This window comes from Gorilla gorilla, chromosome 7, assembly GCF_029281585.2.
Source record: "Gorilla gorilla gorilla isolate KB3781 chromosome 7, NHGRI_mGorGor1-v2.1_pri, whole genome shotgun sequence".
Classification (NCBI taxonomy): domain Eukaryota; kingdom Metazoa; phylum Chordata; class Mammalia; order Primates; family Hominidae; genus Gorilla; species Gorilla gorilla.
The window spans coordinates 50,646,809-50,663,432 of NC_073231.2; the positions used below are offsets into that span (position 1 = coordinate 50,646,809).

Below are 16,624 nucleotides of genomic sequence, written 5' to 3' on the forward strand. Positions count from 1 at the left end.
ATGTATGAATTTTATTTTAGATGTTTGATGTCTGGGAAACTGATTTTTAGGAGACTTTGATGCATATACCCATAGTACTTAGTGCTTAAAATCTTCTTTCATAATAAATTGGATGCTTAGAAATGTGGAAACATTAATTCTCAGATATTGGAGGATTTTCAGTATATTATATCATGTAATATTGTAGATATTTTCTTAGTGGTATCAAAGATGGCTATTTGCCATATCTTCCTAAAGGCTTAATTTATTTAATAAGGTATATTTCAATAGTTGAAGTGTATTTAAATAGTGTAGAATTATGATAACTTTTCAAGTGACTTAGGCTCCTACGTTCTCCAATTCCACATTCAAATCCAGTAAACTTGAATTATCTGAAAATGAACAGGCATCACTGTAGAAAGAGAAATTGATTTGAAATATCTGGGTAATCACTTTGTTCTTTACTTCATCTTATACATATAAAGACATACAACATTGGGTTGTGGGCCCAGGATAGCACATGTTTCTATAAAGAATACACTGCTGTGGACTATTGTAATTGTGACTTAAAATATGTTTTTCTTGATCTTGGTTGCAAAAATATATGATTTCCTATATTAAGGTAAAATTTCCAGATTATTTTATAGTTTGGTTGTGAGAAAATCTAAACCTTCTACTTGTAGTTTAACTCTTCCACTAACCCTTTGTTGAGCAATGATTTTTGGACAGGGAAAACAAAAGTTGTCTTGAAGTTAGATTCAAAGCCACACAACTGTTAATTACAGGGTAGTCTCCAGCATTTCCCAAACTAAGTTTCAATATTCAAAGGTGTTAGTGGGAAGACAGTTCACAATAAAATAAATTTGGAACTTGCTGAGTTAAACAAAGTATCATAGGATTCTTTACTGCAGGCCCTTTCATTTCCTTTAATATGCCGATATGCATCGTGAAACTCCCAGAAGACGACTCAGACTACAACCTTTTCCAAAGTCATTTGACCATGAAACCTGATTTTTTTAGAGGCATCTTTTTCATAAACAGTGTTCCCCAGGATACACATAGGGAAGCCATACTGTGTGCCCCAGTTCCAGCCAGACTAGGGAGCAGAGCTGCCTAGATCATCCCACTTCTCTGCAGATGCACCATTTTCACCCCAGGGTTAGTGGGAGAGTAGTGCAGTGCTGAGCTGGGTAGGCACTAAAGCACCTTGAATGCATACGGCTAAAGCCATCTCTTAGTTACTGGTAGAGGCCGAGGCTAGACAGACAACTTGTGGAAAATAAAGGGTTCAGCTGGAGCTGGGGTGTCGGCTACAGAATAAAGGGTTCAGTTGGAGCTGGGGTGTCGGCTGCAGACTTCCACAGCAGTGTGGTTGAGGCAGTGGCCACTAAATGAGTCCCACTTGGCCAGGGAAGTGCAGGATTGAATAAGGCTAACTCACAGTGTTCATCCCATGCTCCAATGTCAGAGTTAAAGAAGCAATGTCTCAAAAATGCGACTTCCATTCTGATTTTGTCATCAGCAACTTTTGTTTGTTTGTTTGTTTTGATCATAGCCAATGCAGTTTATACAATGTTTGCTATTCCACTTCTTCTGATAAAAAGCTTTTTATTTCCAGGTCACATATTTTTTCTTCCTTTATAGACAGGCAACAAATAATAATAGTCAAGAGATATTAAGATTGATTAAGAGTAGAGGGGGGCCTGTCAAATTGCAGTAAGATTAAACAGAGATGATAATTATTTTTAAAATTACTCTTGGTTTTTCTTTTCTTTTTTAAAAAATTTTAAGTTCTGGGGTACATGTGCAGTACGTGCAGGTTTGTTACATAGGTAAACGTGTGCCATGGTGGTTTGCTGCACCTACCAACCCATCACCTGGGTATTAAGCCCCACATGCATTAGCTATTTTCCCTGATGCTCTCTTTCTCCCCTCAATCCCACAACAGACCCAAGTGTGTGTTGTTCCCCTCCATGTATCTATGTGTTCTTACCATTCAGCTCCTACTTATAAGTGAGAACATGTGACGTTTGGTTTTCTGTTCCTGTGTTAGTTTGCTGAGGATAATGGCTTCAAGTTCCATCCATGCCCCTGCATATGACATGATCTTGTTCCGTTTTATGGCTGCATAGAATTCCATGGTGCACATGCACCACATTTTCTTTACCCAGTCTATCATTGATGGGCATTTGAGTTGATTCCATGTCTTTGCTATTGTAAATAATGCTGCAATGAACATACATGTGCACGCATTTTATAATATAATTATTTATATTCCTTTGGGTATATCCCCAGTAATGGGATTGCTGGGCCAAATGGTGTTTCTGGTGCCAGGTCTTTGAGGAATCGCCATACTGTCTTCCACAATGGCTGAACTAATTTACATTTGCACCAACAGTGTAAAAGCATTCCTATTTCTCTACAGCCTTGGCAGCATCTGTTGTTTCTTGACTTTTTAATAATCGTCATCCTGACTGGCATGAGATGGCATCTCACTGTGATTTTGATTTGCATTTCTCTAATAATCAGTGATGTTGAGCTTTTTTCATATGTTTCTTGGCTGCATGTATGTCTTCTTTTGAGAAGTGTCTGTTCATGTCCTTTGCCCACTTCTCAGTGGGGTTGTTTGTTTTCTTCTTGTAAATTTGTTAAAACTCCTCTTGGTTTTTTGAATTGTTATCAGTTTAATCATTCTTACTCTCTGGGCATAGATTTCATTTTTCAAAGAAATTTTAAAATTTGAGCTCTTTTATTCTCTGAATCCCTTTTTTTAATGCATGTAGACTGAAATGGGGAATTGAGAAATATATCTGAAAAAGAATTTATCATCTGACAAAGTTTTTGAGTTCAAATTCTCTTTTCACTTAAAAAATTATTTAGATACATACCCTGACCTTCACTGCAATTTGTTTGCCTTGTGTTATGGATAGAGAGGAAGCACCAAACACCTACGGAAGGACTGACCTTCTATTGCTCGCTTGTTCACATTGCCATTGAATGCCAGCTCTGTGCACAGCACTGTGCCTGGTGTGTGGCTGGGGAAATCTAAAGACTCACACCAGGGCCTTAAGTTGCTTACACATCTAAGAGGAGAGAGAAAACTTATGAAATACATTATACATTAGAAAAAGCTGTCTAAATAAATAAACAGAAAATTCGGATCACAGAGATTATTTTCGCTGATGGGGCAGTGTGGTTGAGTTTCATTTCATGGACAATGGCTTTTAACTAGGTTTTTAAGGGAAAGTAGAATCTGCCCATTTGGAGTTTGGAGAAAAGGTGTTTATTTCCTGTGGAGGACCAGCTTGAGCAAAGGCAAAGCAGCAGGGGTGGATAAAGCTTACTCTAGTGGCAAAGGAGGGTGGAGGGGAGAGTTTATCCCTAGGTCAGAAATAGAGCTCCAAAGGCAAGCAGGTGCAGGGTGGGAAATCTGCTCAGGGACCTTCAGCTCCACTTCTTTCATGCTGTAATCACTTGAGGACACTTGTGCCTGGCGGGAGGTGGTGACACCAATGTCTGACGAGGGCATCATCGCAATACCAGAGTCAACCCCACTTCACTCCTCTGGTATAGTGTGTTTCTACTGAACAGTGCGTCTGTGTCACAGTGCTCTCCCTGCTCATGGTCTTTCTGCTGACCCACTTGGGGTCACATTTATCTCTTGAAAGTAGTTAAATATTATGAAGTTGGTATTTTGGAGAAGCCTGAAATGATGGGACGACCCCTTGTATTAGTCTGTTCTCATACTGCGATAAAGACATATCCAAGACTGGGTAATTTATAAAGAAAAGTGGTTTAATTGACTCACAGTTCTGCATGGCTGGGGAAGCCTCAGGAAACTTACAGTCAGGGCGAAAGGGGAAGAGGCACGTCTTACATAGTGGCAGGTGAAAGAGAGTGAGGAAGAGCAGGAAAAACTGCCTTATAAAACCATCACATCTCGTGAGAACTCTCACCATCATGAGACTAGCATGGGGGAACCACCCCCACGATCACATCACCTCCCACCTGGCACCTCCCTTGATACATGGAGATTATGGGGATTACAATTTGAGATGAGATTTGAGTGGGGACACAGGGCCAAACCGTATCAACCCTGAAGGAGCAGTTATACAGGGTGCCCGTGGAATCCATTAACTGCCGGTAACTAGTTGCATGGCTTTGGTCAAGTCACTTTCCTCCCTAAATTTCAGCTGAAACTGGAGTTTATCTGTAACTTGAGGATAGTCTCTCCCCTGTCTCTCTCTATGTCAGCATTGTTGTGAGGATCAAATGAAGTAGTGAATAGTGATTTGTTTTGAAGCTTACTTAACTTCAAATAGGTGCAACAATATAAATGGAAAAATACAACCTGATCATATCACAGTAAAGAAAATTATTATTTATGATGATAGCACCTTACATCTGAAGTTGTGCACTTTGAATAGGTCTGAGAATAAAATTTCTGTAATAATAACGATGATAATAAAAACACTGCTGACATGTACTGAGTGTTTACTAAGTCCAAGCCTCTACCTAAGCAATTTTATATGGGTAACATCATTTAATCTACGTAACTAATGCCTATGAAGTAGATATTATTAATTATGCCAGTTTTCCGGATGAGAAAAAAAGGGCCAGAGGGGTTTAAGTAACTTGCTTAAAGGCAAATAGTAAGTGTTAGAACTGGATGCTAGAGTCTTGTACTCCTTGGAGTATATAAATATTGCTATGTGATTTTTTTTTTTTTTAGACGGAGTCTCACTCTGTCGCCAGGCTGGAGTGCTGTGGCGTGAACTCGGCTCACTGCAACCTCTGCCTCTTGGGTTCAAGTGATTCTCCTCCCTCAGCCTCCCAAGTAGCTGGGACTACAGGCATGCGCCACCACTCCTAGCTAATTTTTGTATTTTTAGTAGAGATGGGATTTCACCATGTTGGCCAGGCTGGTCTCAATCTCTTGACCTTGTGATCTGCCCGCCTCTGCCTGCTCATGGTCTTTCTGCTGACCCACTTGGGGTCACAGTGCTGAGATTACAGATGTGAGCCACTGTACTCGGCCTCACTATGTGATTTTTGCTGAAATATTATAATACATATATGCTGTTGTCATCATTTCGATTTATTTTTTTCACTATTTCCAAAAAGACAATATTCCAAAGGTTTTAGGATTCCACTTCCATCCACTCAGCCATGGTCCACAACGTCTGTTTTCAGAGCACTGTGATCTTTCAGCATTGCCTTTGCTTGGGCTCTTGCCCTTTGATGTGTACAATTATAGAGTTAGAGCTATTGGTTTGTCTTTACAAGGGAGGTAGCCTTGGAAAATTCCATTTTGTTTTTCACTGTAGAATAATTGAGATACTTACTTCTGTGGTAAAAGAATTAGGTTGGGGTGTAATTTTAAAAATTACTGTAATTTTTATTGTTGTCTAAATAACCAAATATTTGCCATCCATCTTCAGCCACTGAATTGGGATTTGGTTGAAGTGATTTACAGCAGTGCCACTGAACTTAAATTGCAGCCTTTGGGAATCACTTCATCTTTAGATGCAAGAGACATATGAATGGGATTTGATTTGTTTCATTCTTCTAAGGGCATCAACAGCTTTTATATAATTTTATGAGCAGTTTTTAAAATTTTTGTACTAGTTTTGTAAATGTATACACAGATTTTTCTTTTTAATGTTGAGATTAAGCATTTAAATACAAATCTAAGTGTTTTAGGTGTAGATGTCCACTATCACTGGTCATTTCCAAGGTCAGGTGATGACACTTGGCCCTGAGACGTGTGCTGACACTACTCAAGCATGGTGGCTCTGAGAGAGGAGAAAGGTACTTGCAAACCAACATTTTGTAGCAGCTGCTAAAGTCTTCCCACTTATATCATTTTAATCATTATTGAGATGAATAGAAGCTATTAGGAACAAAAAGTGAAAATTATAGGCTCTTTGTCTTTTCGGGAGAGAGGTATGTATTAATATCATGCTGAATTACATTTGTTTCTCTTCAGTGCTAATGAGAACTTTTGTAAGAGCTCATAGTGGACAAAAAGTCAGAACACTCAGCTTCTCTTTATTTATCAATCAACTAATTTAAGGAATGTTTGGGTGTCTACCATGTGGCAGGTTCTTAGCCAGTGCTCTAATGGCAGTTAAACAGGGTTCAATTGCTCTTTAACAATGTTTTTAAGACTCAGATGACCCAAAATGATAAGAAACACATTGGCATTTCTTGCAGGAAAGGATATTACATGGCATCAGCATTAAAGTAAAGATGTATTAGGTTGGTGCAAAAGTAATTGCGGTTTTTGCTGTTGAAAGTAATGAAAAAAACTGCAATTACTGGCTGGGTGTGATAGCTCATGCCTGTAATCCCAGCACTTTTGGTAGCTGAGGCAGGTGGATCACTTGAGGTCAGGAGTTTGAGACTAGCCTGGCCAACATGGCGAAACCCCGTCTCTACAAAAAATACAAAAATTAGCCAGGCGTGGTGACATGTGCCTATAATCCCAGCTACTCGGGAGGCTGAGAGGCATGAGAATCGCTTGAACCTGGGAGGCAGAGGTTGTAGTGAGCCGAGATTGTGCTACTGCACTCCAGCCTGGGCAATAGAGCCAGACTTCATCTCAAAAAAAAAAAAAATTGCAATTACTTTTGCACCAACCTAATACTTTGCAGCCACAGGCCATCTCACATGCTTGAATATTTTTAGTATTTTCTTGGCCCCATAGATTCCTGCTATGTAACCAGTTTCAACAGCTGAGCTCTCCAGGGGTCTTAGTGAGACTGGTTACAATAAACATGAAATGAGCATGTTTGGAAAAATGATTTAATCTAAGATTTTAGAGAAGGAAGAAATTACAGAGTTCATGCTCATTTTTGTCAATAAACAATGCTGACAAGCTGGTACAAACCATCCTCAACCACTTAGGACCCATAGTAATAAGGCAACACTGTTCATGAACATGTTTTGTGCCTTGACTAGGAGTCAGTGCCCTGCAGATGCACGTTGATGATTTGGCAAGACAGCTCAGGCTAATTCCAGGCCTGTGTAGTTACTCCTCACAGGGACTCCCAGGGCTTTCGCAGTACATAAGGTGGACAGTGTTTTTCTCTCCAGGTCTGTTTTCTAGTCTAGAAAACAATAACTTGAACTGAAATGAACTCTATAATTCTTCCTTCCCTAAAATCTTAGATTAAATAACTTTCCCAAAACCCTGTGTACCAAATACACATTTATTCTTACCTTCCCTATAGAGTTATATTGTTTTCTTAAAAGGGACTAGTTACTAACCAATTCATCACTCTGGTATTTGTAGTAATGTTGCATCCCCACAAACTCTGGCCATGTCCAGAATCAATATTATCTGTTTTGTTTTGCTGTGGGCAGCCTAATGTAGTACACAGACCTCTCTGAATCCCAGATCTGTGACTTAACTAGATGTAGCCTTTTAGCCAAGTTGCTTACCCACTCAGAGTCTCAGTTTCTCATTTGTAAAATGTGAGTGATCATTCCCCAGGGCTACTGTAAAATATTAAGTGAGCTAATTAGATCTTAAAGCATTTGGTATACAGTAGATAATCAAGAAAAATCAGTTTCTCCTCTTTTTCTTTTATGAAACTGTGCTAAATTTAAATTTCCTTTAGGAAATCTTGTTAGGTTTTCTGATTTTAAAACAAATTGTATTGGTCTACTTTACAGTGGTAATTGGAAGGCTTTTTGTTAAATCCCACCTGCGAAGAGAGGTAATACAGTCATATAAAATGGTAAGAAGTGACTATTTTCATCTTGATCATAGGAGTAAAGTAGCGGAAACTTTCTGGGGCAGGAGACAGTAAGGAGGTTTAGGGAGGGATGTCCATGCTTGCAGCATATTACGAATCTCTCTCACACACACACATGCTCTCTCTCTCTCTCTTTGAATTATTCCAAATCAGTTCGCCAAATGACCAGCTTCTTGTTTGGCCAGTTCCCCCAGTGACCGTAATTTCTTATATGATTCTTTCTCTTTATTTACTAGTTTTCAGAGTAAAAATTTATATTCTAGCAAATTTATATAGTGGCCAATAATTTGTTAAAAGTATTATGAACTCATTTTTAGGTGTTTGATGTGCTTTACTCCATTGCAGTTATCTTTTTTTTTTTTTTTTTTTTTTTGGGGGGGATGGAGTCTCGCCCTTTCGCCCAGGCCGGACTGCAGTGGCACGATCTCGGCTCACTGCAAGTTCCGCCTCCCGGGTTAATGCCATTCTCCTGCCTCAGCCTCCCAAGTAGCTGGGACTACAGGCGCCCTCCACCTTGCCCGGCTAATGTTTTGTATTTTTAGTAGAGACGGGGTTTCATCATGTTAGCCAGGATGGTCTCCATCTCCCGACCTCGTGATCCACCCGCCTCGGCCTCCCAAAGTGCTGGGATTACAGGCGTGAGCCACTGCACCCGGCGCAGTTATCATTCTTTTTGATGCTCCAGTTGCCCAATCTTTGGCCATTGGGAGCCCCTTAAAGTCAGCACCTGTGTCCTTTGGCTCTACCTCAGTAGTCTTTGTGGTTTCTGTCATGACAAAAGGTGACTCACTTACCTTCCACATTTCCTGCCCTGGACCTCGGATCAGTGGTATATCTGCAAGGAATCTTGGTTTCTTTGACAGGAAAATGGTACTTGGACACCATCATCTGGACACTCGGGTTGCCCATGGCTCATTGCTACAAGATCGTCATTGTTTCTGGACTTTTTCTAATTAAAAAAAGTCATGAGATTATACTGATGTTTGCACTTCAAATGTTAATATCACAGTTATTACTTACCTTTTCTGATATTATATTTTATCTCTTTTGTTTAATGATAAAAATCTTTTTTCTAATGACTTTAACATAATTATTTTATTCAAGTGTGTGTGTGTTTGTATGTATGTATAATAATTTCAAACCAATTCTCAGTATTATTTATTAACCATAAACCATAAGACATATAGCACAGAAGTTAATCGTAAAATACTAAATACAGCTTTAGACTTTTGTAGTTTGTTTTGTTCAAAGGCCATTTCTTACTGCAGATGTGCAAAATACTGTTCTGAAGTTATTTGAAGTAATTCTTCTCTGTTTGGTTATATCTGATATATTGTGATGTTTGTTTTAATTTGTTTTTGGTTTTTAATTTTAGAATTACCTTTTTAAAATTTTAAAGTTAAATTTGTATTAAAATTATATAAAACATTTATATGGTTTAAAGGTCAAAACTATAAACAAAGTACATTCAGAGAGGCCTCAATTCCATTCCAGTTTCTTCCAATTCTCTTCCTCTCTCTATAGGAAGCCATTTAAAACATTAGTTTATCCTTTTTTATTTCTTTTTAAATACATAAGTAAATACATGTATTACATATGCAATATATATAATATATACATCGGTATTTTACATTAGTGTTTTTCACCTTTCTTTCCAAAGGTTGGCATGCTATATGCCCTGTTCTGTACCATACAGTCTAGAGACCTTGCTCATTTCTGGATAGCTGCACAATACTCTATTGTGTGAAGTCTATTCAGTCCCCTAATGATGGGCGTTTGGTTGTTTCCATTCTTCTGCTATGACATGATAGTGATAGGTATAAGTCACTTCATACTAAATAACCCATTTTTCTAATACATTATACTTGTTCCTTTTAAACTATCTGATTGCCCAGCATATAGTTTGCGTTTGCACTGGCAGAGAAGCTGATTCCAGAAAGAGAAAGGAGACTGAGAGACTGTGAATATTTTTGTCACATAATACTCAGGCCTCATCCTTCCCACGCTCTTTCCTGCCCAAGATTTAGCATTTACCCTCAGATTCTCACAAAGATCAAAAAAATGAATCTTTGTGAAAATACTTTAAAAAGCCTATACAGCTTTTGGGAATCCAAAGCAAATTGACATCTTTCCTTCAGTGGAGCCTGTGCTATGATGGTGAAAACCGGTGAACTTTATTAGGCTTCCACTCTGAGCCAGGCATGGCATTAGCGAGGCGCCTTCCATGCATGCTTTGCAGTCTTCACCACAGTACTGCAGTGGGAGGGAGTCCTCTCTCCAGTGAAGAGTTGATGAAAATGAGGCAGGCAGAGCAGTTTTTGCAAGAAACACACCTCACAATCCATTATAGGTCCATATTATACAGATTGAACTGTATAATATGTAACTGTATAATCTGTAACTCAGAGAAGCTGCTTACAATTTGGAATTTTTATTGTGTCATTTTTTCTTCTCCAACTTTCATGTACTAGGTAAGACATATAGCATAGAAGTTAAGAGGGTCAGTTTAGGAGACAGATCTTGTTGAAATTCTTACTCTGTTTTTTCATCCACCCATCCATCCAGCCATCCCTTCGCCCATTCATCCATCTATCCACTCACCCACCCACCCATCCATGCACAACTATTTATAAAGCTTTTGCTATGGGCCTGGCACTATGCACAGGGAAGCCATATGAGAACACGGAGGGGTCCCACCTTCAAGGCCTCACAGTCTAGTGAACCTTGTAGGCTGCCTGTGACCCTGGACCAACTCATTAACCTCTATGGGTAGCAAAGGCTCTGAGGATTAAATGAGATAATGTATGTTGTGGGCTTCACACAGTGCCTGGAAAGTAACTATTAGTAATAAATGTATTGCACATTTATTAGTAATAAATGAGATCTTCCAGGAAGAGGAATCTAAGGCAGAAGAGTAAATGCAGGACTTATGACATGTGGAAAACATTCATAAGAAAGATTATCTGGAGGGAATGGATTTTAAGAGGAAGAAGAAAAAGTGTGGCTAATAGGAGGTAGAGCCCGGGCATGGTGGCTCATGCATGTAATCCCAGCACTTTGGGAGGCCAAGGCGGGCAGATCACTTGTGGCCAGGAGTTCGAGACCAGCCTGACCAACGTGACAAAACCCCATTCTCTACTAAAAGTATAAAAGTTAGCTGGGCATGGTGGCACACGCCTGTAATCCCAGCTACTCAGGAGGCTGAGGTGGGAGGATAGCTTGTACACAAAAGACAGAGGTTGCAGTGAGCCGAGATCGCACCACTGCACTCCAGCCTGGGCAACAGAGTGAGACGCTGTCCGCCCCCCCCCCCAAAAAAAAGGAGGTAGGAAAATGAAAGAGAAAGCAAGAGACTTGATACTGAAGTGAAAGGCTGAGGAATAGTCTCATCTGAACTGAAGGAGGCTAGGAGATATAATATCAATGATAAAAATACAATTGCTTTAAACGTGTATCAGCTGAATCGGTGTAGGGTCAGGGTCAAATGTTTATATCTCTGATTTATTTACTCTGCATTTATTTTTCCAATATAAATGGCTACTTTTCACAACTCTTAGTGGGAAAAAAGAAATTTTGAGTGTTTTAATTTTATATATTTGGGCACAGTGCAGGAAAATGTCTGTTGACTAAATCTTTCAATTAACTAAAATGTTTTTTGCTTCACTTATCTTTGATGATTAATAGCACAGTCCGTATGTCTGGGATTTGTTTCCCAAGCACATGTGTGCATGCTCACACTGAAAAACAAAGACAAACATGACCTACTTATGTGGATATATTCTGGGCTCTGAGGACATTCACCTTGGTGCTCTCCACATTACCACCTCTATGTTCACAGCACGGTGTTCTGAATAGCCCAGAGCCCCTCGAGAGCCTTAGTCATAAAAAATATTATATGTTGTTCACAGAGCAGGATTTTTTGTGAATAGAAGTCAGGTTGAGAAAGATTAGAGAGCTTTTCAAAAAGACTGAAAATCCAGAGGAAACACTGAAGTGTCAGAAGCAGACGTAGGAGTGTTTCTGCTACTGAGTGCATCTTATCCTTGGTTCAATCAACAAAGATATGCCCAATAGATTTGATGAAGGAATGAATAAAAACTTTCATCTTCCTGACCCTTAGGGTTTGCATCTCTACAATGAGGATTTGAATTAGACAATGTTTCACTAAAGGGCAACTAACAAACATCCCACCATCCCCCACAACTTACAAAATCCTCTGATTTTTATGAATAGCTTCTTTTTCCAGGCATTCAAGTTAATCACTATCTTACCACTTTACTTTGGATCTATACCTTTTCCTGGCAGTTAAAATTTCTTCTGTGTATACATACATACATACATACATACATACATACATACATACATACATACATCTTTATTCTTTTTCTCCCTTGGTACATGAGATGGAACTGAGGTTGAATTGCTTCACTTTTTGCCTTTCTGGGGGTACTTTACAGAAATAAGGTAGCTCGATGGTTAAATTTCTGCCTTTGAGAACCCAGAAACTTCTTACTGTGCATGTTAGCAGGCCCATACCTGCTAAAATGAGTGATCCCTACCTGCTCTGTACTGAACCAATATGATATAGGAGAAAGGTTGTGGGTTTTGGCATCGGAAGTTCTGGGTTCAAGATCTGCCTCTGCCCCTTACAAGCTGTGTAGCCTTGAGTGAGTCAACTAATTTGGCCTCAGTTTTACTGGCTGTGAAATGCTATAACTGTATCCATTTTAGAGGGTTTTTGAAGTTTTAAAAATTAAAATTTACTTAAGTGTAAAGAACAACACAAATATTAATTATTAATGAGAATGACCCTGGCTTTTCTCCCTATTTATCAAATAGACCATCCTCCATATAAATGACAGGAGAACCAGGATTATTATTGAAAAAGATGAGGGAAGGGGAAAAGTAAGAGGCAGGGTAGATAATTAATAAAGACACAGGTGCGAATTCAAGCATCCATTGCCTCACAGTTAGTGGCACACTGCGGCTAGTGACAAACTGTTCTGACTCCCAGCTCCTGCTGCCACCTCTTATTTCCCCAGAGATGCTTTCTGTTTACTCATAAAGATCACATCCTGAGCTAATGAATATCCTGGCCCCTAAATATGGCCAGGATAGAGTTATTACCACAAGGCAGGAAATACCTTACTCTTTTTTCTAAAGAATGAAACGTGCTTAGACATTATTAGAAGTGGAAGTAATGTCCTTTTGCTGAACCGTCTCACAATGGACCTCAGCAAATTAGCTTTGCTGCCAGGCTCAGCTTCCTGGTGAGGCATCTTTCCATTGTCCAGAAGGTAGAACTTGGGTTTATTTGGATATGTTACTGTTAGTCTGATTAGATTTCAGGCTAATAGTTAATTTTTTCAAGTCATCGTACTGAAATTCTTCTCCTATCTCTATTTGCAATAAAGATGAATATAATTTATGTTTGATTTTTGATTAAAGTGGTTATTTAGAAACGTAGGTGCACACTTCCCTTATTACCTGTGCAAGGGACAATTTGTGTATGCTAATTTTATATAGAGTAGTTCAGTGATATTGTTATTCAGTGATACATTATTCAGTAGTTCAGAAGATATTATTTAGCAATATCTTCCTTAAATTTGTTTGAAATAGGTACTGTATAAATATCAAACCCTTTTGAAAATGTAAAAAATTGAATACGTATTTATATATTAAATGGGAAAATTGAATGCTTACATATTGTAGTATCCTTTTAGTCAATTGGCATATACTGCTGTTTCTAAAAAGCATACTGGGCCCGGCATGGTGGTTCACACCTGTAATGCCAGCACTTTGAAAGGCTGAGGCAGGCAGATCACCTGAAGTCAGGAGTTCGAGACCAGCCTGGCCAACATGGGGAAACCCCATTTTTACTAAAAATACAAAAAATTAGCTGGATATGGTGGTGCACACCTGTAGCCTCAGCTACTCAGAAGGCTGAGACAGGAGAATCGCTTGAACCCGGGAGGCGGAGGTTGCAGTGAGCCGAGATTGCGCCATTGCACCCCGTCCTGGGTGACAGAGTAAAACTCAGTCTCCAAAAAAAAAAAAAAAAAGCCTACTAAAATTGTTGTTAAACAAATGAGCACCTATCCTATTTCTTGGGGAAAAACTTCAAGGAAAGAGATTTTACAACTCTCCTTGGCTTCCTTTTCTATTAGTTAATAAACCTGTTCATATTTTTTAAAGTATGAACCTTTTCCTCTCACCTCAAATTTTTTTTTCTTTTGAGGGATATAAAGGATAAGTGAATTTTGATTTTGAGAAAGCTGTTAACTTGGGATGGGCATGGTGGCTCATGTTTGTAATCCTAGCACCTTGGGAGGCGGAGACTGGAGTATGGCTTGAGCCCAGGAGTTCGAGCCTGGGCAACATAGTGAGACCTCATCTCTACAAAAAATAAAAAAAAAATTAGGTGGGCATGGTGGCTTGTGCCTGTGGTCCCAGCTACTCAGGAGGCTGAGGTGAGAGGATTGCTTGAACCCAAAATGCAGAGGTTGCAGTAAGCCAAGATCTCACCACTGCACTCCAGCCTGGGTGACAGAGTGAGACCTTGTCTAAAAAAATAAATAAAATAAAAAAAGAAATGTGTTTAATTTGTATTCAAACATTCATCATGCACAACATTAAAATTATTAACAAAATTACCTTATAGACAGAACAAAAAAATAGTTTTAATGTTATGCAAAACAAATACATCTTTACAAATACTTCAATATAGCTGAAAATAAAAGCTATGGTCTTGTGCTATACTTTTCATGTTGTGGTCAACATAAAATCTAGATTCTTCAGTAGGTTTATTTTGTTGTGTCTTATACTAACATGAGTAAACGTAAAATGCCAATAACTTGCCAAAGAATATATATTTACTATAGTCTCATATATTGTGGCTAAATTATGCATCAAGAATAGTCAGTCACTGCCTCATCTCTGTATCAGCCAAATTCATTGATGCGTATGTATATTCCTACATATGTATGTATACATTCACACACAATACATACATGCATACACACAAGTATTCACACACACACACACACACACACACACCATGCATGTGTTAACAAATCTCATCATTTTTGTCTTGAAGATCTGAGTTTGTTTTAGGAGACAGTGTAACTAATTGAGAAAATGAGTAAGATTTAAGAGACTAGGTTTCAGTTTTAGAAGGAACAATGGACCTGGAACTTAGGCAACAGATTTCTCATGTCAGACCTGAAAGAGCTCTGCCTTTGAAATCAGATTTTTGTCCTGTCTTTGTTTTGTTCGCTTGTGATCTTGGACAAGGTGTGTCATTCGTGTATCTTAGTTTCCTTATACAAAAAATGGGAATAAATGATAATCCATAAGATTAAATAATATTAAGTGTAAGTACTTCAAGACTTGAAGTACTCCACATATTTATTATGATTATTACATTGTCATTTCATTTTCTGAGTCTGTTTTCTTATCTGTATAAGGAGATAATACCTGTTTATAGAGCTGTTGTATTGATCAATTAAATAATTGATGTGAATGTGCTTTGAAAAAGTCATAAGGGCTTATTTCCCTCCATGAGTTTAGGTTGTTGTTGGTAACCTTGGTTAAAGTTGAAGTCAGCTCACTCTAACATAAACGCATTTATTATTTTATTTTATTTATTTGTTTGTTTTTTTGAGACGGAGTCTTTGCTCTGTCACCCAGGCTGCAGAGCAGTGGTAGATCTCAGCTCACCGCAACCTCTGCCTCCTGGTCTCAGGCGATTCTCCTGTCTCAGCCTCCCAAGTAGCTGGGACTATAGGCATGTCCAACATGCCTGGCTAGTTTTTGTATTTTTAGTACAGATGAGGTTTTGCTATGTTGGCTAGGCTGGTCTTGAACTCCTGACCTGAGGTGATCTGCGTGCCTCAGCCTCCCAAAGTTCTGGGATTACAGGCATAAGCTGTCGTGCCTGGCTTATAAATACATTTCATCTTTTAATCATAGCACTTATTTTTTTGGTGTGTACCTCAGGATCAGAGACAATAAGGGGGTAAACCCTTTGAAAGGAATTGTGAGTTTCCTGCTGTTTTAGGTGGAAAATTAGTCTAAAATATCTTCCTTTCTGAAATAATTAGGATTTGAAAGAAATGATCCTAAAGTAAGTTTCTATAAATAAAAACATTTTTTCTTCATTTTTAGAATAAAACTGAGCACCTGTTCCTTCAAAAATGAAGTGGCTTAAATGACTGAAAAGATCTCACAAAGAAAATAACAAACATTTGTAATTTAAATGTATGTTTATGGGAGCACTAGCCTCATATAAATCTAGAAAAAGCATTGGATTTAGAATCAGATAACAGTCTAGGCCTTGCTCTGGCATTAATTAGCCAATGATTCGAGGTGAATCACTCATCTTTCCAGAGTCTCACTTTTATTTTGTATCTATAACACGAGGTAGTTAAATACATGATCTCTGGGCTCTTGTGTTAATTTAGGATTATATACTTTTTGAGAATATCAGAGACTCAAAGGAACAGAGGCTTGAACAAAAGAGATCATTATTTCTCTGTCACATAAAATTCTGGACATAACTCAGGGCTGGTATAGGGACTGTAATCACCCACAGTGCTTCCAATTTCTTCTCCATCACAGACTCCTGTCCTCATAGTCCAAAGTGGCAGTCCAGTTATTATGTCTGCATTTCAAGCAGCAAAATGGAAGGAGGAAGGAGGAAGAGCATGGATGTACTACTTTTGCTTACATCACATTGGCCAGGACTTGCCACATGGCCACACCTAGTTGCAAGGGAGGCTGGGAAATGTAGTCTATTCCAAGCAGCCATAAGTCAAGCTGTTACTCTAGAATAGGGATCTTGGGCCAAAGTTAGCCTGCTTCTTGTTTTTGTAAATAAAACT

General features: G+C 38.7%; 1 protein-coding gene across 1 annotated transcript in view; it reads left to right on the top strand.

Moving 5' to 3' along the window:
• SLCO5A1 (solute carrier organic anion transporter family member 5A1) overlaps positions 1-16,624 on the top strand; it is a 159,199-nt gene that overhangs the window by 96,047 nt on the left and 46,528 nt on the right. The gene's annotated exons all lie outside the window — the stretch shown is intronic.